The following is a 20,892-nucleotide window of genomic DNA, read 5'->3' as shown; positions in this document are numbered from 1 at the left end:
TATTAGTGGAAAGGTGGTTTTTAATGACACAGGCAGTTTTCATGAGGGTGAAATGAATAGATGGTGTTGTGGGAGGTGAGTCATGCTGAGTGTGTTATAAGGCCACTAAAGGTACTCAGAGCCCTGGGAAGGCACCTCAGCGGATGAGGTGCTTGCCTACAAATGTGAAGCCCAGAGTCCCAATCTCCAGAACCTGCATAAATATCATGCGGGTGTGGCCACCACCTGTAATTCCAACCTTGAGGGAAAGAGGCAGGAGGTGTCCCTGCCCGGACAAGCTGGCTAGTAAAACTAGTCATGTCAGCAAGCTTCAGGCTTGATTGAGAGACCCCCATCTCCAAGAGCAGAGTGAGAGACCAATGAGGATGATACCTGACATCAACCTCTGGCCTCCACAAATATGTGAAACATGTGCACCCACAGAAAAAGTAATCAGAGAAAACAAAGAAAGTCCACGCCTCTGGCCAAGGTTGGGAAAAGAGAGACAGGTAAAAGGGAAACTGATTTTCCAGGAATGTTAGGTAATAAGCTCTAGCTAGCCTTAACTGTCACTCAACACTGGCAGTACGAGTGGACTTGACCTGTGTCCCATGCTACTCAGCTGGGAACACTATTCATCAGGTTGTAGTCATCCTGATGGAATTTTCCCTCCAGACACTTGTTTTTTCCTTCTGGTGTGATTTTTACCAAAATAACCTTCCCTAAGCAGATTTCTCCAGTTGGATTTTCCTGCTACAGGGTGAGAGTCCTGTCAGCCTGTGGTAGAGCAGGGACACATTACAACATAATGGCACCGAGCTTCAGTCCTCAGGGCCCGAGTTGGAATATGAACATTTGTATCCCTTCATTTCTCATGCAGAAATATCTAGGTTTTATTTTTTAAATATGGCATATGAAATATATCCAGATTAACTCTTTGTAAAAGAATGCATCAAACTTTCCTTCCTTCAAGTTAAAAGTCCTAGACTTTTGATATAATGATGGTAAGCATCCCACATCGAACTCCACGAGGAGGCCTTTGTGGTACCTTCTAGCACCTCATCCTACTCTCAAACTCTTTTGAGGATCTGCATGTGTGCGCAAGTGTGTGTGGTGCATGTGTGCAAAAATACGTAGAGAACATAGGACAATCTTTTTATGATTTATTTTTATTTTATGTACATTGGTGTTTTGCTTGCATGTGTGTCTTTGTGAGAGTGTCATACCCCCTGGAACCAGAGCTACAGACAGATGTGAGCTCCCATGTGGGTGCTGGAAGTTGAACCCAGGTCCTCTGGAAGAGCAGCCAGTGCTCTAACCATCTTGGGTTTGGGGATTTTTGCTTTGTTTTTTCAAACAGGATCTCTCTGTATAGCTTTGTAGAACAGGCTGGCCTTAAACTCACAGAGGTCCACCTGCCTCTGCTTCCCAAGTGCCCAGGTGATAGAAGATACCACAATGGCCTGGTGGTGGATACACCGCTGCCTGGCATGTTTTTTCCAGATAGTGTCTGAAAAAAAAATTCCTATTCAACATAGGAATCTGGGATCACTCTTTGACTAGAGTATCTGACCTGCAAGCCCTAATGACCTGTCTGTCTCCACCTCCCATTCATCATGTGCCACCTTGGTCAGCCTATTACATGTGTGCTGGAACTGAAACTGAGGTCCTCACGGCAGCTCAACAAGCACTTTACTGACTGAGCCATATCGCTGTTCTCTTAAACACATCCCTTCTCCCCCCGACACAGGGTTTCTCTGTGTAGCACTGGATGTCCTGGAATTTACTCTGTAGACCAAGCTGGCCTTGGACTCAAGAGAGAAATCTGCCTACCTCTGTCTCCTGAGTACTAGAATTAAAGGTATGAGCCACCACTATCTGGCTCTAATGCATTTTCAATAGGATGCTTCTATGTCTGTGAGTGACAAGAATGCATGCTTATAGTTAGTGTATTGTCAAGAATATGCATACCTTTAATCCCAGAACTCGGGAAGCAGAGACAGGTAGAGGGTTAGAGGCCAGCCTGAGTTAGAAGTCTATAGATCGAGTTCCAAGACAGCCAGAGCTACACAGAGGAGCACTGTCTCAAAAAACAAAAACACAAAACTGTTATTGTGCATATGTTTTTGTGCATATTTTGTGCACTGTATATGTTAAGGAAATCACAGTTTATATTATGAGGTATGTTAGAATTAGTCACTTCAGGAGTGGATATGCTTCCAAATGTATCTAGGTACATCAGACAATATCAGGCAATCTTATTTAAATTAATTCCCATCAGAACCTTGAGAATGAGATATTTACTTCAATATCACTTCTAAGATTTGGTTTGCCCTGAATTAATAGTTGTATAATGCCACAGAAAGGAAGCATCTTCCTGTGTATGTATGAAACTGAGCAACAATAAAAAGTGCTCTGAAGAACGGAAGTGACCAGAGTGACCAGAGACAGAACTGCACAGATTACTTCCTGTAGAAGCACTCCCCTGCCCCCAATTTGAAAAGCACGACACTACAGAACCTATAAGCAACTTCACACTGATTCTCTTTCAAAAACAAGTAACAGCTTGCCTAACCTGGTGGTCCAGGCTTTTAATCCAGAACTCAAACAGCTAGAGGCAGGCAGAGCTCTGTGAGTTTGAGTCCAGCCTGGTCTACACATAGTGAGTTCCAGGATAGTCAGGGCTACATATAGGAACCCTGTCTCCAACAACAACAACAACAACAACAACAAAGAACAACAGGCTCGTGGTAAACAGTGCCCAATAAAGAATTTCCTGCAATGTGAGTAAAGAATGTAGCACCTCAAAACAAAACAAAGATGAATGATTCTCAGCATAGAAAAGATTGCACAGGCAGTACTTGAAGTAGCAGAAAATAAGAAAGACAAGCATGGTGCCTCCCACCTGTGCCCTGGCACTTGTGAGGCAGAAGCAGGCGTTCTGCTTGAATTTTGCAGCGAGCCGTCGTGTATACATAGTGAATTCTAAGCCACTCTGTGCTACAGAGTGAGGTTCTTTCTCTAAAAAGACAAGTGGGATGACGATGTAGCTCAGTGTTTGACTAGCATGCATGGAACCTAAGTTTGACCCCCAGCATGGTGGTGCATGCCTGGTTAAAACCAATACTCAAAGGCACCGAGGCAGCAGAATTCAGGTCAAGGTTATTTCTGGCTATACAGTGACTTCCAGGACAGCTTCAAATATGATACTCTGTCTCAAAATAAATAAAAAGAAGCACCCACCCATTGAAACGATAACAATTAAATAATAAGAACTTTAAAAAATTAAAATTAAAGAGAAAACTTGTAAATAGAGTAAAAAAAAAAAAGAGGAAAGCCAGGAGGAATTTGGTCAGGAGGAATTCTTGAAACAGAATAGATGGGAAGTAACATGTAACTTTTCAGTTAGGCATGTTGTCACTGTGATAAAAAAATTTTTTTCACTGTGATAAAATTTAATTCAAGATACATGAGCCATCACACACCTTGGAATTTGGGTGGTCGGCTGTTTGAATTAGGCATTTAGAGTTTATTCTATATTATATCATTTCCCCCTCTGGTTGTTTTCTATAAATTATGTTTTCCTTCTATCTCAATTAAGAGCTCTTCAAATCCTAGAATAATTTTTACCACTTACATCAGGTTCATACTGTTTCTTTCTGGTAAATACTTTAAACTCACCTGCTATGGACTTGATTGTCCACTAAGCTCCATGTCCCCGTAAGAGGGCTGACCCTTGGTCATGAGGAAAGGTCATTCTTAGCTAATATTGTCACTCAAAACTCCAGCAACTATTAGATCTCCACTTCAGGCTCATAGGAACTCATGTTACTAAACAATGCTAACTGTAAGCTAGTCTGATGGCCTTTGCTGCCCTTTAAAGTTTTTCTCCATTCAATTTTCCTTGCAGAAAACTTGATCTGTGCCTCTTACTCAGACACGGAGTTCTAGGGTACCAGTTAGTGGAATGAATCAGAGTCTACTGTGGAAACTAATGCTTGAGTCAGGATCACAATATTCCATTGGCACTCACCCCAGGGACGGGATATTCATTTAGGAGAACCGTTCAGTCATCACTTAAACAGCCTAGTTTGGTTATCTGTCCCTGCCAGGCTGTCAGGTCACCCTGCTTGATTCGGGTGCTAGGAACCAAATCTGTCCTCTGTAAGGGCAGCAAGCACTCTTAACCCATGAGCCACCTTTCCAAGCGCTCAAAGGAAAGAACAATTCCTAAAAGATTCTTTTTTAAATGTCGACTTATACTGGAAAAGTAATATACAGCTTTCAGTGGCATTAAGAAGGTACATAAAAATGATTTTCAAACTTTCTCCTTTAATGTAGCAAAAAGAGAAGTTACAACTGTGCCCTTACAATATAACAATGTCTCAATTACTACACTATGAAGTTTAAGAGTTAAGCAGTCTCAATAGTGTACTGACTAGCATGCCAGAAAAAAGTATGTTTGGAGGATTCAAATGTTGCTTGAATAAGTCAGAAGAGTTAAGGAAAACAGAACGTGCCAATTGTGTACTGTTCAGTTCTCATGTTAAGAAGGGAGAACTTAACATAAGAAACATTTTTAAAATAACACAAACAGAGACTGAAGAAATAATACAAATGTTTCTGAATGGCAGATTTTGGTTAATGCCCAATTATGTCCATGAACAAAACATGTGTTTATAATACTGTTCAACATCAAATGAAAATCACTATGTGGTAAGAACTCACTTAGCCATCTAAGAATGTATAAAGTTTAAATATCATTATTTCCATTAAGATTGATAGCATACTAAACATGGAGGCAGCCTCTCTTGTGTGTGTCTACTCCCCCCCCCCCCAAGACAGGGTTTCTCTGTGGCTTTGGAGGCTTTCCCTGGAACTAGCTCTTGTAGACCAGGCTGGTCTCTAACTCACAGAGATCCGCCTCCCTCTGCCTCCTGAGTGCTGGGACTAAAGGTGTGCTCCACCACTACCTGGCATGTGTATCTACTTTAAAAGGCTGAATCCAGGGCCTAAACATCTGGATATAAATTGGGTGCCATGTATGTATGTATGTATGTATGTATGTATGTATGTATGTATGTATCAGGAAACTAAATCACTGATGTCTCATTTTCCACAGAAAATAATCAAGTCTACCAAGTTATAAAGGTTCCATTTCCTTTCAAATTCCAGCTCTGAAATCATCATTGACTCTTATGTCTTGAAGATTTAAACAGTAATAACCCATTCTTTAAAATTCCTATTTTCTCTCTGAATTCTAGCTTCCCGTTCTCTAAATGCTTGAACTGTAATACAGACAGTATTATATGGCAGAAACAGGAGATTCACTCCAGACGGTGTGCTGCAGTAGAAGTTAAAGGCTGAAGGACATCTTTTTGTTTTGTTGTTTTTGAGACAGGGTCTCTCTACATAACTCTGGCTGTCCTGGATCAACCCACCTGCTTCTGCCTCAACTGTGGGGATTAAAGGTATGTGTCACCACAACTGACCTTGAGGAATGTATTTTTAAAGGGAATGTCCCTCCCACACTCACTCAGTATCTGTGGCTCCTCCCAGCACTTCTCACCCCGCCCCCTATCCTAAACCTCTCCAACCCTGGGCTGGGCTTCTCTTCCCCCAGCTTCAGATTCCTGTAACTCAGCCATTTTTGGCTATGTGCTGTCTTGGCCCTCTTCGTGCCCCCCCCCCCCCCCGCCCCAGTCTGGATGCTTCCAGATGCCTCAGGCTGTGCTCTCATATCCTCAACCATATCTAGGAGAGGCCATGTCCTCATTTCCATTCACCATTAATATTCTTGATGCAAATTCTTTGCTTGGCAACACATTTTGTTCTTTTCTAGAAAGCACCATGGCTCATGGCTCTGTAATATCTCTAAGTCCCAAGAAGGCCTGATCCTTTCTTCCTCCCACAGGCATCCAAGACCCTTTGTAGAAATGCCATGTGTTCCCCCTAGTCAAAGTGAACTGAGCTACAGAGTTTGATGCCATGCCAGGTGCTGCTCTTTTCACACTCAGATCTGCTGCTGGGGTTATGTCCCAGTAGGTTTTCACATCATAGCAAAGGTAAGACTGCTGTCAACAACTGCCTCCACATTGACAGACTCCCAGATGGGTACACAGATCTGCTCCTCTGCTGTTATCAACATTTTCCTTTGATATCATCTGACTGCAGCCTTCCAGCCTCCCACAAGGGCTAACACCAGAACCTGAAGCACACACTATCGATGCTTTCTTCAGATGCTATAGGGATATGCTGACAGACAGACAGACAGCTGCTTCCCCTTCTCCCAGTCTTCCCTTCCGCTAGTCACCTTTGAAACCTCAGCATGCAGCCTGGCCACACCCAGAAACTCTGCCAAGCTTTCTGCTTGGCCATGCTCCCAGGCCTGGCCTCTCCAGGTCTAATCTTGTCTTGTCACCCCTCATGGTCCAGAAGGGTTTACAACAGCTAGCACAAGCAGGCTCTATATCTTACAAGAAACTGACATAGCTGCCTATTCCCCAAGTTTCTAGGAAGTAGCCTTTAAAAAATCTTGGCTCAGCCAGCCAGTGGTGGCGCACACCTTTAGTCCCAGCACTCGGGAGGCAGAGGCAGGCGGATCTCTGTGATCTTGAGACCAGCCTGGTCTACAAGAGCAAATTTCAGGACAGCCTCCAAAGCCACAGAGAAACCCTGTCTCCCAAAACAAAAACAATCAAAAAATCTTGGCGCACTTTCTACAGGGAGGCTCTACGCCATCTTATTTTCTACAAAAATTTTATTATATTTATCTGTATGTTTGTGCACACGTGTGTATGCCACAGTGCATATGTGGGGGTCAGGGGACACTTGTGGGAGTTGATTCTCTCCTTCTACCATGTGGGTCCCAGGGATTAAATTCAGGTCATCAGGCTTGGCAGCAAGTGACTTTACTTGCTGAGCCATCGTGTCAGCTCTATTTTATTTTTGGTGTCAGGCAAGAGGCTGAGAAAGACAGGACAATGCTGTTTAGCCATGCTCTAGTGGATGGCCCACACCCATGAGCATATGGGCAGCATAAACTGGAATCAGTGGGCTGCTTAAAACAAAACAAAAAACCATAAAGTTGGGAGGGGGAGAGAGGTAAGGGTGGATCTGGGAGGAGTTGGGGGAGTAATAAGGAGTATGATCAAAATGCGTCGTATGTATGCATGAAATTTTCAAAATAGCAATAAAATATTATATTCTTAAAGATTAATTGTGGCTGTGCACAGAAGTCCTGAGCTCCCACCTGAAGTTTTCTGTTCCCTCACATGGCACTGCCACAGCATATAGTCTGGATATTACCACCAACACTCTAGAACATTGAGTCCCCCCATTCCTGGAAGAGAGAGGGCACTTCCTTTGTAGAGATGGACTCTATCATATTTCATTTTAAAATCACCCAAAACTGAATCTTCTACGTAACGGTCATTAAACTATACCTTGTTTATATTACATCACACTCACTGTATGGCATTTAGCTGGCTCCTACGCTTGCTGTTTTTAACTATTTTATTATTTCACCTTGGGCTTTAACCCTGGGGTTCTCCTAGCTGACTCTTGCTCCTAACTACTACATGGAACTGACAACTGGGTTCCCTCTTAGAAGAGCACGCCATCTTCTGACCCTTCCCTTGACTGCATCTCACTATGCTCTCCTGGCATGTCTACGGGCTCACTGGGTCTCCCTTTAATCTTCTTTCACACTCTCCTCAAAATTAGTGGTCCCCAAGATTCAGATGCAGCATCCCATATGACACATGGCCTAATTGAGCCGAGGCTCTGAGCATGCTCCTACCTGACAGCGGTATCAGATTCTCTCTGTACTTGTACCATTTCCTTCTCATATGCAGTCTGGTCCCACCTCTTGTACTCCCTTCTATCTTGTGATAGTTCACAGCATCAGTGTATAACCCAGTCACACAAGGTAAGAAAAGTTAAGATTCCCTTAACATCCACAGTGCCACAAATAATTATCTTTTAAAAACACAAAAGTGAACACTTTTGAATAGATGCCCACTGATGGGGCAGGCTGGACAGATGGCTCAGAAGATCTAAGTTGGGTTCCCAGCATCCACATTAGGTGGCCACAATCGCCTATAACTCCAGCTCCAGTGTATTCGAGTCCTCTGATCTCTTGGGGCACATGCGCTCACATACACATACATACCCACATAGACATAGATACAGAAGAAAGATGTCTATTGACTAAGTTCTGCCTGTTAACAGAATACAAAGGGTTTTCTTTTCAACTGCAACTCCAACTCAAGAAGCAGCTCCTCCCACGTCCTTTGTGCCTCTCATCTGAGTCATACTGAGAGGCCCTTGCACATCTGTTCTTCATGCACTGAGGCTTCTGCCTAAAGGAGCAGATCTTACCACTTTTGCCCTGGAGAACATGTGGCAATGCCTGAAGACACTTTCGGCTGGCACTCTGGTGGGGCATGCAACTGGTATTTAGTGTGTGATGGTCAGGCCAGCTGCTCATCACCTTACAGTGCCCAAGACAGCCACCCCTGCAACAAAATAATTACCTGGCCCCAAACATAAACAGTACTGAATGGAGAATCCCTGCCCTGGCATATCTGTCTGAACTTTTCTGGGAAACTTCAACTCACTTGTCAAGACCCAGCTCTAGGGTCGCCTACCTCTTTGGGAAGGCTTCTAACACGTCCTTTTAATGCCATGCTTCTTTCTCATGCAACTCTCTATCTCTGCAAGTCACACATCCATTAGTGACATATTTATTTTTTATTGTCTGTTACTATAATGTTACTATACTGTCCCCTTAAACAAAGATTATATTTTATCCACCTTTTATTATCAGTGCCCAATATTTAAATGTGTGCTAAATAAATTAGAAATGATATGTCTGCAGAGAATATATAGTATCTCCAAGCATATAAGTCAGGTCCAAATACCTCCGAAGTCATTATTATAACTCTTCCATTCTAAGAAACATGTTTTTGGCCAGGCGTTGGTGGCGCACTCCTTTAATCCCAGCACTCGGGAGGCAGAGGCAGGTGGATCTCTCTGAGTTCGAGACCAGACTGGTCTACAAGAGCTAATTCCAGGACAGGCTCCAAAGCGGTAGAGAAGCCCTGTCTCGAAAAACCAAAAAAAAAAAAAAAAAAAAAAACCCATGTTTTTGGACACATTTCTAAAACTGGTCACTTACATTGCTGGATCACAGTTCCAGTTTGATATTTACTTATACATGCTTTTTATAGGAAAGATTAAGTGGTTTTTAAGATAGACTTAATGTTCTTAGATAATATTCATTAAACTATATAAAATATTGAAAAAATGCTAAAAGATGGAAATACTTAAAGCACTGATCTTAGGAGGAATTATTAAAGAAATTACTGAATTGTATCATCTTGGGATTAATGACTATAATAGTTAATAATAATAGTTAATATAATAGTTAAGACATAAAAACATTTTAAGATCTACCCTTTTAGGCTTAAGCAATATGCGTATCTAGGGTTAAGTACTAGACCACAAGCAGAAAACTCTTTTATAAAAAAAAAAAAAGAACAGAACCAGAAAGAGTTTCTAACAGAAATGTGAACACAGATGGATGATGGTAGGCACATAAAGCCAGGGTTGGGTTCAAAGGTTACTAAACAAGGCAATGAAACCTCGGAGTATCCTAACAATATGACAAAGGATATTGAGAACATAACACACAGGGAAAAGGGAACTAATAACAAGCAAGCTAACTACAGATTTCAGAATCGATATTAATTTCAGAACTGTGAATATCCCTTAGCTCCTCAATGTATTTATTGATTACACTGACGGACTATTATACTCATCAGTGAAATACCATACTGCCTTTAGCTATATAATACTGCATTTAAGATGCACTCAGAAAATACAAGAGGCAGTTGTTTTCTTTTCTTTCTTTTTTGGCTATACCTGAAATAGACTTATGTTGACGTTTTCAAGAGCCCATCTTTAGTCTCAGCTGTAAGGACAGAGGATAGCTTGTGTCTCATCTCAGACACGGGTTAGAAGTCTTCACTAGACATTAAACATTAAGTCATTTATGAGCTGGGATTATAAGAGAGCTATAAACTCGACACGAGGCTGCTGGAAGCTGGTAGCTAAACACACGAAAAGGGAATCTGGAGGCCTGTCTACCTCAGACACCAGGGTCTCTTTACCAAAGCAGTTATTTGATTTCACTGCTGCTCAGTACAGATAGCTGACATTACCAAGAGCGACTCTAGTATCAACTTGTTAGATATGCATGCAGACTCAGCAGATCTGAACAGGAACCCAGACTAAGTGGAGACATGAGAAATATTTTGGGAGCTGTTTATTTATAAGCGAGCTACAATAAACCACTATAATTAGATTAGTATATCATTATTGATAAACACAGTATTACTTCTGCATTTACAAAAGGAATTAGCATAAGGCCTCAGTTTGCCATTTATCACTGAGATCAATTTAGACACTGTAGACAATAAATATAACTGTTACATTGCTTACAGTATTTTTATGAGGAAATTGTTCAATGCATGTTAAAGAACAACTGAAAGTTCTCAGGCACATGGTACCTTCTGGATTCTTTCACAACCAACACAGCTTGGGCACAAAGCTAGGCTCGTCACAAAGCAGTGTGTGTTAGTTTGCTAGAAAGTTTAAAGGTCCGTGAAAACATATATTCTACTAATGCAAACAGCATTTAGTTTCTATTTCATTGGGTACACTCCAAGTGCCCCTTTGAAAAGTGTCAGTGACAAACGACAATGTCACAATAACAACTGCTTGGGGCTATTTCTATAATTCTTTCCAGGTTAATGACTTCTTCGGGTTACTTTGAATGTAAAATAGTCTTAACACTGACTGAATAAACAGATTATTAATGTTGCTTCAAGCCCCCAGTTCTCCACCTCTTTTTGGTGTGTTGCTAGTGGTGGAGTTATTCAACTGATAATAATGCCCTAAAAACAGTTTTAGAAAAATTTGTAACTGAAGTGAATAATTTTAAAACACAGATCAGTAAAGTAGCTGCATAGATTAACCCTAGGAACAATGATTATATTTACCAGATTTCAAGAGAGAAAAAGCAATCACCTAATTTTTTAACACCATTTGTCTACAAGTTATCTGGATCCCTCCTCCCTCCCCGCCACCCAAGATTTAATACAGATATCTGGTGTTATGTAAAAAAGAAAAAGAAACCCTATGTGCTGTCAATCTAGAGCTAATGTAGTCAGAAAAACAATTAAATTTCCTGGAATTTAGCAAGACTTTCCAAATACAGAAATTTTAAAGGCTACTTTAGTTCAAAACACTTTAAATGCTTTGGAAGGGCCAAGTTATATAAAGAGCCAATCTGGCTCTGATCTGTTAGAGTTAAATTACTAATAAAATAAAGCAACACTGTCAAAACAACAAACTAATGTAGTAAACAGAAAATTGTAGGAACTACCTAGTAAGTTTAAGCCAATTCAAACACATAAAACTTAGAAATCAATACTGTTGAAAATGTGAGTTACATTTGGGAGGCGGCATTAACTGGTAACTCAAGAGAAAAACAGGGTGGAACAACGTTCCTGTGGTTAGGGTATATATAAACGCAAAACCCATTTATTTTTCCTTTTAAAACATGCAACAGAACAGTCATTTTTATCATAGATCTCACAAATGCATGCATTTGAAAGGCATTTCTTCCATGTTCGTTTAAAAGCAGGTATTTGCAATTTTGTTTTTGAAGTTTACAATTTTTGAAGGAACTCCATTGTGGCTTTATTTCACAATGATTAAGGAAAGGAGAGAAGGAAATGGTCATTTCTGAACGTGGGAAGAGCACAGTGAACTGTGTTTGAAAACAAACACACTGGAATCGAGTGTTACAAGACCTAGCCAGTTCCAGAAGAATTTTATGATTTAAACCACCAAGAAAAGGTGTTTTTATTTTTTGTTTTTAGTAGTTTATCGACTAGTAAAATAACAAACAGTGGAAAATGATAGAGTTCTTCAGATATACAAATACAGCGTTGATGCTTTCCAAATACTCCCTCGCTAAGGGCCAGAAAGAAACAGATACCACTAGAATCAGTTCTGTTTCAATAACCTACTCTAACTAAATCAGTGTTTAGCAAGACCAAAAGACACTTACCTTACCAGACAGCTCATTTGCCCAGGCTCTCTCTCTCCACAAACTATCAACGTTACCCTCATTCCCAGATGCAAACTTTATGAGGAATTGAGATGGTCCCCCCTTGGAACAATTGTGCTTCAGGCTGGATGAGCAGGACACATTCGAGTATGTCCCTCCCAGTGAGACACTTCTCTGTAAAGCAGCATGGCTATTGCTTATCTGTGAATTTGGTCTTTCCAACTCTCCTCTGATGTTTACATGGTAATCCATTTCTGGTGTGGTTGGTAAGCAAGGGGATGCCCTCTGTGTGAGGATGGCATGGTCCAAAGCAGGCTGGAGCTGGAGTTCTGATCTCTCCGATGGGCAGCCACCACGTGAGTTTTCAGAAACAGACACAGTTGGTTTTTGTTGGGTCAAGTGCAGTGAAACACAGGAAAATCCCTCAGGCAACTTCTCGCACACAGTCTGCTTGGGCCTATTATTCGAAATGACAATTTTATTTTGCAACGATCCCTTGACGTGCAGCGGTCGTACATCTCTGACTTCTCCGGGAGTACAAGCTATTTTAGATAATCGAAGCCCGTTGACAGCTGTTGACAGAAAGCCTTTGGTGCCAGTACCATCTTCATGATGTGCAGCTTCAGTAGGAGATACAACCAACTGGTGTGAGGTCTGGTAGGCACCTCTGCTTGTAGGGGAGGCAGGCGGAGTAGGACTTCTGGGGAAAATGACCAAAGACGTGCAGCGTTTCAGTGGGACCTTTGCATCCCTGCTCACTGGCACTTTCATGATCTCCACGCCATGATCCAGGTCCTCCTGGGCAAAGGGAAGCCCACTGGGACTTCTGCACATAACTTCACAGGGAGTGGTACTGACTGGCACACTTCTGTTGGAGGTACTGTGAGAAGGTAAATTTCCACTAAAAATGGTCTCATAACCACTACTGTCGCTGCCAACACTGCTGGTGTACGAGCCTCCGCTTGTGATGCTTGCACACGACCCACAGTCACTGCCAGTGCTGCTGTAAGACCCATTGTCACTGGCCGAGAAGTTACTGACGATGCCGTTGCACACAGCAGAAGTACCTAAGAGGCTGCTATCACTGGCACTGGGCAGTTCACTGTCCACCCCAGTGCTGCTGCAAATGCCATCCTTCAAAACACAGGTAAAGGATGTGTCATCCCTGTCAGCCACAACAGAGCTGGATGGAAGATCCCCTCCGTTCCTAGGCTGCAGTGAGATCTGCAGGCAGCTGCTTTTTTTGTCACTACTTTCAGAGGATCTTTGCTCTATCCACGGAGCCAGTGGCGTCTGTCTGGGGGTCAGCCTCATTTGAACCACGCTGGCCACTGAGATTCCAGGCGGGCTCTTGCCATGTGTGTGAACGTGGCTCTCCAAGTCATCTCCAGAGGATTCCGACAGAGGGTAAGTCTTGCTTCTTCTGGCTGCAAAGTGCAATCGTAAACTCTGTGCCATTTGTTCTCATTTCCAAGCATGTTCAGGGCTGAGAGTCAAAACAAAGATCTCTGTCTGTAGACAGGCTAGCAGCAGCTGTGCTGCATCCAGAGAAAAAACCATCGGTGCCGTTAGAAAAGCCAGTCAGGAGGCGTCGTTAAGCTTAGGACAACATGAGAAACCAGATTTCATAGAAAAGGACGACCCATGCCCGAGATCGACATTTCCCAAGTGTCTAGAATCGCTCGTAGTCAGAACGCCTTCACTGACAAAGCACTTGATTTCCAGCGACCTTTAAGCTGAGCTCAGCTGCAGCCCTGACTCAAACACAGCCAACCTTGTTTCAATTATACCTTCGCCAATTTGCATGAATGAGTAACGCAAGAACAACAAGCTTCTTGCATTTCAACTTGAAACCATGTTTTTTACCCCAGCCCTACAAATGAACATTTAACTCCAAAAATCTCAGTGCCTACACTTTTCCCCAGAGATCCTGACCACTGATATTTTCACCCAAAGGTATATGATTACAGGAAGTAGGTAGGAATAAAACCCTTGTGATTGAGTATCAAGTTGAAGATTGAATTTCCAAATAGTAGCCATACTGAGGGATTTAGTTAGGTTAGTTAATGCTGGCAATATGGACTGTAATATTTTTTTAAAGAGTAAGTGCAAACAGTTAAACACATTTGGAAATATGAAAACTTTGGGGGGGGGTAAAACCTTAGCATTAAGTTAAACAGACAAATATTTTAGCAAACCACAATTATGAAAGTGAAAGTTGACAGACTGAACTACAAAATGAGTCTCGTAACACTGCTGTAAACACTGAACAACCTCCTCAAGGGGAAATTAAAAAAAAAAAAAAAAAAGGCCAAAGAGAAGCTGTCACCAACCATTTTGTCCTGTAATTTTAAGGTGTTTTGCAGCCAAGTAGTACAGTCTTTAAATGATGCCATTTATATTTTGACTATTAAAATCCTGCCAAGAAATAGCCTAGGCAAACATTCCATTAAAAATATATGCAGATTAGACAGAAAAGCTATACCCCAACATAGTCTGAACACATTGGATATTTTATTCCACTATGTGCAATTCATTCTCTTAAAGAGAGTGTTGTGGTAAGAAGTCTAAAGAGGATTTAACACATCAAATAAACATATTTCAATGCCAATTCTGTTCTGAAAAGAGTTCTCTGCTGGCCCCTACCGGTGCTTTGAAACAACCCATGCAGCTGTTAGATACCTATAAAGAAATACAAACCACGCCACATATTTCATTATATAAACAAAGCGGGCACTTGTTTACATTTTTGCCTCCTAGCCCTGCCTTTGAGGTAGAATTACAAGTGCTGATAAAACTCTCACAGCAGAGAACAGTAGATGGCCTGTCCATCAGAGGTTGTGATTCGATAGATAGATAGATAGATAGATAGATAGATAGATAGATAGATAGATAGATAGATAGATATTTCTGATTTGTGTTTACTTAACCTTTACTGTATTTTCAGCTTACTCGGCAATAAAAGTTTAATATTTTAATTTCTCTCCCAAATGTCACAGACGAAGGACGGTATTCTATTTGAAAGACACAAATTTATTTTTAAATAGTACTCTAGGGTATATTTAAAGCCCCTTAACTGAATTTTATAGCAAGACTCCAGCAATAAATATATAGTGGCTCATTCATAGGAAGAGTAAAAAGAAAAATGGTTTAGCTGTTTACACCACAGGGTACTACACCCAACTTGTATTTTTCTAAGTAGGTTTTTTTTTTCTAAGTAAAAGCAAATATGTAAAACATATACTCATATTTTGTTTAAAAAAGAAAATTACTTAAGTTAGATCTGCTTTTAATCCTAATTTTCTAAGAGTATTTTTAACCGGTTAAGCCATAACAAACTAGAATTTGTTAAAATTTATTTGACTGGAATAAGACATCACACTTTAGAAGGTGCATAACAGTTAAATAATAATTATATTCTAGTTTAATGTAAGTCTTCATGCCTTTATAGACTTCAGTAAATACTCCTTTATTATTATTCATTTTCTGTAAGGGAAGTCCTAACCTTGTTTCTTCCTTCTAACTTTCTTTTTGGAATAAGTTAGGGGCTTGAGATCTTAAATGGGTCACTTATAATCGGATAATGAGTAAGATCTAAGTACACAGGCCTTGGGATAAAACAGCTATCTAGATTATTAATTAAAATCATCCCAGATGTTAGGTATTTGGTATGTTTTCTCCTTAACAAACACCTTTGCAATGTGATCTTGAGCTTCCAGACTGTGAGGACCACAAACCAGTTCACCGTTCCCCTTTTGATCCCAGTGAGCATAAAACAGGCACCAGGTCACCCCAGCTGGGAGTGTGAAAGTGGGAGTGATGGGTAGATACTGTCACTGCAGCCACCATTAATACCCAATTTTTCCTTTTAGTTTGGTGGGGTTTTGTTTGTTTAATTTGATCCAGGGCTGGGAATGTAGCTCAGTTGGTAGAGAGCTTGTCTACCATGCATGAAGCCCTAGATACAATCCCCATTACCCTATAAACCTGGTTATGGTGGCACATGCCTGTAATCCAAACATTCAGAAGGTAGAGACAGAAGGATCGGAAGTTCAAGGTCATCCTCCAATACATGGTTAAGTTTGAGGACAGCCTGGGCTACATGAGATATTATCTCAACAACAACCAAAAAAGACAATCCAGCTGTAACTTCTAAAGGACTATTTAAAAGTTCTACAAACATATGAGAAGCAATGATACTTGAAGAATTTAGAGAAATTAGCCAAGGAGTCAGGCAAGACAATCGTGTTGAAATCCCAAAGTGCTGACTAGCCTGCATCGTGGGCTCAGGCCTAAGGCAGTGAAGGAGCCACAGTTAGCAGGGCCAGTGTCAACTCTGACCTCAAGCCAGAGGAACGGGATGTTCTGGCAGCCCTCATTGGGGAGGACTCTGAGCTCGTCCTGTCGAAATCTGTAGTCTGGAAAGAAATGGACAGTGCCTGAGAACTGAAGCTTGGTTCTTCACTCTCAGCTGTTTGGTCACTGGCTGGTGCACAGTGCCTGAGGCTGGCCCCCGACTCTGAGCTGTTTGGTCACTGGTTATTTCCACATAGAAATACAGCCTGTCCTATGCTGTGTGGACAGGCTCTAAGTGACGTTAACTGTAGGTGAATCTTGGGAACTGGTATCTACTGTGGCAAGTAACTGAACCTATCAATTTGACCACATTATGACATTTGGCTGCTTGACTAAATTCCAGCCTACACATTGTTGAAAGTATTTCTAAAGACATGAAGATGAAAACTAGTGGCCTTTTAGTAAAAGCGGATGGCCTTCCACAGTGTGAATGAACCATATCTAGTCAGCTGAAGGCATCAAGAGAGAAAAGAGTAGACAGGTTTCTCAAAGGAGCAATTCTGTTTATTTTTAATTTTTTTTTTTTAAGTTTACCAAACAAGGTTTCTCTATGTAGCCCTGGCCTTCCTGGAACTCATTCTGTAGACCAGGATGGCCTCAAACTCACAGAAATCCACAGGTCTCAGCCTCCCGAGTGCTGGATTAAAGGCGTGTGTCACCACTGCCTGGCTTGTTTGGTTTTTTGAAAGAGTTATTTTTAGTATTTTTAATTATGCATGTGTGTATGTTTGTTCACTTGCGTGTAAGTGCAGTATCCTGAGACACAAGGTCCCCGTGGAGCTAGTTTTACAGGCAGTTGTGTGCTGTGGTGGGGTGCTAAGAGCCAAACTCAGATACTCTGCATATACTCTTAACCACAAAGCCATATCTGCCTCCAACAGAGCAATCCTGCCTGCATTCATTCAGCTTGCCCAGAATCCAGACCTGTCAGCCTGTACAACCCTGTACACCAATCCCTCCCAATCTCCCCCTCTCAGACCGCAGTGAGAACAACCACTAAGTCTCAGAAGCACAATGTCTCTACCTATAAGCCTTCAGTGGCAGAGACACACAGGTCCCTGGGCACCGTCTTATTTTTGTTCTTTGCTTTGTTTTCAGGCACACAATCCTGAAGCCACATCACCCCTCTGTGTATCACCACACCACCACCTCAAGACTTAAAATCAGCTTTAAAAAAAGGAATGTAGCCCAATTTTTTCTCAAAAGCAAGTATCATGTATGATTCAGGAAACATTTTCCAGATGACTGGAAATTACTTCTACTTAAAATTATACTTGTGCTCTCCACCCTACTTTTCCAAAGAGATTTGTTAAGCAAGTCATGTTTTCAAGGTCAGATGTTTATAGTGATGGCAGTCTCTGCTGGCTGCCCAGCCTGGGGACTACGACTCCCACTGCATCGCAGGCGACTGCTGAACTTCAATTACATGCTGAGGTGTGGCTGGTACTTGGCACACAGCTCTAGTTTTTTCTGGCCCTGATAGCTGCTCACATTCACTTCTTGAGGAAGCTCTATTTCCAGCACACAAGAGGATTGACATATCATATACACCTAACATAAGAACAGGTACCACACTAAATGTTAAAGGACATTTTAAATGTGTTTCATCATAAAGACATTTCTGAGGCTGGAATGAGGCTCAATTGGAGAACTGCTTGTCTAACACAAGAGAAGCCCAGAATTTGATCTTCAACTCCATACCTATAATCCCAGCACTGGGGAGGTAGAGGCAGGAGGATCAGAAGTTTAAGGTCATCCTCAATATCAAAAGAATTTGAAGTGAGTCTGGGATAGATACACAAAATCCACCTCCATACATAAATACATTAAATGGAAACAGTTAACATTCCATGACAGTCCCTGGAAGGAAGGACGAGACAACCAGTAAGGTGGAAAGCAGGAGCTGTCCTTCATTATGGATGACATTCAAAGCCAAGGGACATCCATACTCAAAGACCAGGCAGAAAGTCACTTGAGCATGAACACCAGCAGGAAAAGGAATACAGTGATGTCACAGCAACCACAAATTCAGCTCCCAAATCCTCAGCCTAGAGAGGCACTCAAAAATGAGTACATGAAATCAGAGCAAGGACACCTATCCATCAGTAACAAGGAAAGAAATTTGAAACAAGTCAGATACGGAGGGTTTATGCATAAAGTATGATATTACATCCTGCAGGTGATGGACAATTTTGTCTGAGTGAAAATGTGTCAATGTGGGTCAGTCTCACAAATACAACACTAAGGAACAAGGCTGTCATAAACCACTCAGGGTTGCTACATGAATAAGTTCAAAAATATACAAAAGAGAGCTAGAGCAATGGCTCAGCTATGAAGAGCTCTTGCTGTTGAGGACCCGAGTTCAGTTCCTGGAACCCATAGCTTACAAACAACTACAACTCTTACTTCCAAGGGATCTGATACCATCTTCTGGCCTCCATGGGCACTGCACTCATGTGGACATACACCGAAACACACATATGCACAATTTTAACAATATATATTAAATCTCTTATAAATATGCAAAAGGAAACAATGTTTTTAAAGATACATATATATACATATGTGTGTACATGATAAAATATGTTAGAAAGCAAAGACATGTTAAGGAGAAACGTAGGATAGTGGCCACTATTATGGGGGAAAAAAAAGGGACACTGTTGGAAGGAGGCCTTTGGAGGCTGCAGATGTTTTGGGGCCAGAACTGAAGCATTTGTACATAAACATTTGTCTTGCTAAACTAAACTAAACATATTTGCACTGTGTATTCTTTTTATTTTAAGATTTATTTACTTACTTTATGTATATGAGTGCTCTCTCAACTTTATGCCAGAAGAGGGTATCAGATCCCACTATAGATGGTTGTAAGCCACCAAATGGGTACTGGGACTTGAATTCAGGACCTCTGGAAGAACAGCCAGTGCTCTCAACCACTAAGCCATCTCTCCAGCACTGGACTGTGTATTCTTATTCATATGCTCATTTCATGATTTAAAAAAATAAATCACCAGAGCTGGAGAGATGATTCTGGTTAAGAGTGCTTGCTCCAGCAGGGCGATGGTGGCACACACTTTTAATCCCAGCACTCAAGAGGCAGGTAAGCATATGTCTGTGAGTTCGAGGCCAGCCTGGTCTACAGAGCGAGTTCTAGGAGACTCCAAAGTTACACAGACAAACCCTGTCTCAAACCCCTCCCCCCAAAATAAGTTTCATTACACAATCATTTATTTGTGTGAGTGTGTGTGTGTGTGTGTGTGTGTGTGTTCAATGTGAGTTGATGTAGACATGTATGTATACATGTATCACAGTCCACTATTCTTTTAAGGCAGTCGCTTCCCTAGCCCAGATCTCATGGTTTCCCTGGTAGGCTGAAAGCCAGCAATCAGCAGTAATCCTCTTGTCTCCACTCCTCTATGAGCAGGGTTACTGCCATTTCCAGGACACCTGTTTGCTATCCTGATACTGAGATCCAAACTCTGGTTCTCATAACGGTATAGCAGACATTTTTAACTAGTAAACCATTTTTCGAGACCTCAAACCACTAGTTATAAAAGTGATTCAGATTATGTAATTCCTCTTTCTGGTGTTTATATTTAATAACCAAAAAAGACTGAATACTTAAAACTATTTTTATATGCGTTAAAATTTGTATCTGAAGTGTGCTGAAAGCTCATGTGTAAAAGATTGATCTTTTGCACCAGCATTCAGATATGGGATTTGACTGGACCATGAGAGCATTGACCGCAACAACAGATTAATTGATAAATTAACAGCTTAATAGGTTTGGAGGTAGGCACTACATTATGAAAGTGACACCCCATCCCCACCACAAGGGTGAGCAGTTCTGTTCTACCAGACATTTCTCCCATGATGCTCTGTCTCATCACAGGCCCCCAAGCAGTCCTAAGTGCCTGTGGGCTAAAACCCCTAAAAGCACAAGCCAACTAAGTCTTTCCTCCTTTTGGTGGATTTTCTCAGATATTTTGTCAGTGAGCTGGAAAGCTGACTACCACAATCCACATGTTCAGATCTTACAAGTATAAAATATAAATGTAAGCCTCTCGGGAAGATTTGAGAAGGCATCCTAAAGAGCAAAGAGGAGGAAAATTACAGGGCTTCCAGATTTTTTTTTTTCAGGAAGGCACGAAGCAGAATGATCCATTTTATAAAATGAAACCAGGCTGTGCATGGAGATTCAGGCCCGTAATTCCAGCACTTAGGAGGCAGTAATAGGAGAGTCACTAGTTCACTGCTAGCATGAGCTACAAAGTGAGTTCCAGGACAGCCACGGCTACTTAGGGAGACGCTATCTCAAAAGCAAAAACAACAACAAAAGCAATACGGTTTGGCTTTGTTCTGGCCTTTGTGAATGATGCTAATCCCCTTCGGCGTGCCCAGGATTATAGGACAGCTGG

The 20,892-nt window shown here is 41.5% G+C and overlaps 1 protein-coding gene across 3 annotated transcripts in view; it reads right to left on the bottom strand.

The window, feature by feature from the left end:
* Nedd4 (NEDD4 E3 ubiquitin protein ligase) overlaps positions 1–20,892 on the bottom strand; it is an 89,237-nt gene that overhangs the window by 43,902 nt on the left and 24,443 nt on the right. The gene's annotated exons all lie outside the window — the stretch shown is intronic.

The sequence above is a fragment of the Cricetulus griseus genome, chromosome 4, assembly GCF_003668045.3.
Source record: "Cricetulus griseus strain 17A/GY chromosome 4, alternate assembly CriGri-PICRH-1.0, whole genome shotgun sequence".
NCBI classification, from domain to species: Eukaryota; Metazoa; Chordata; class Mammalia; order Rodentia; family Cricetidae; genus Cricetulus; species Cricetulus griseus.
Note: the sequence above shows the minus strand (reverse complement) of the source record. Positions and strands in the feature narration are given on the sequence as shown.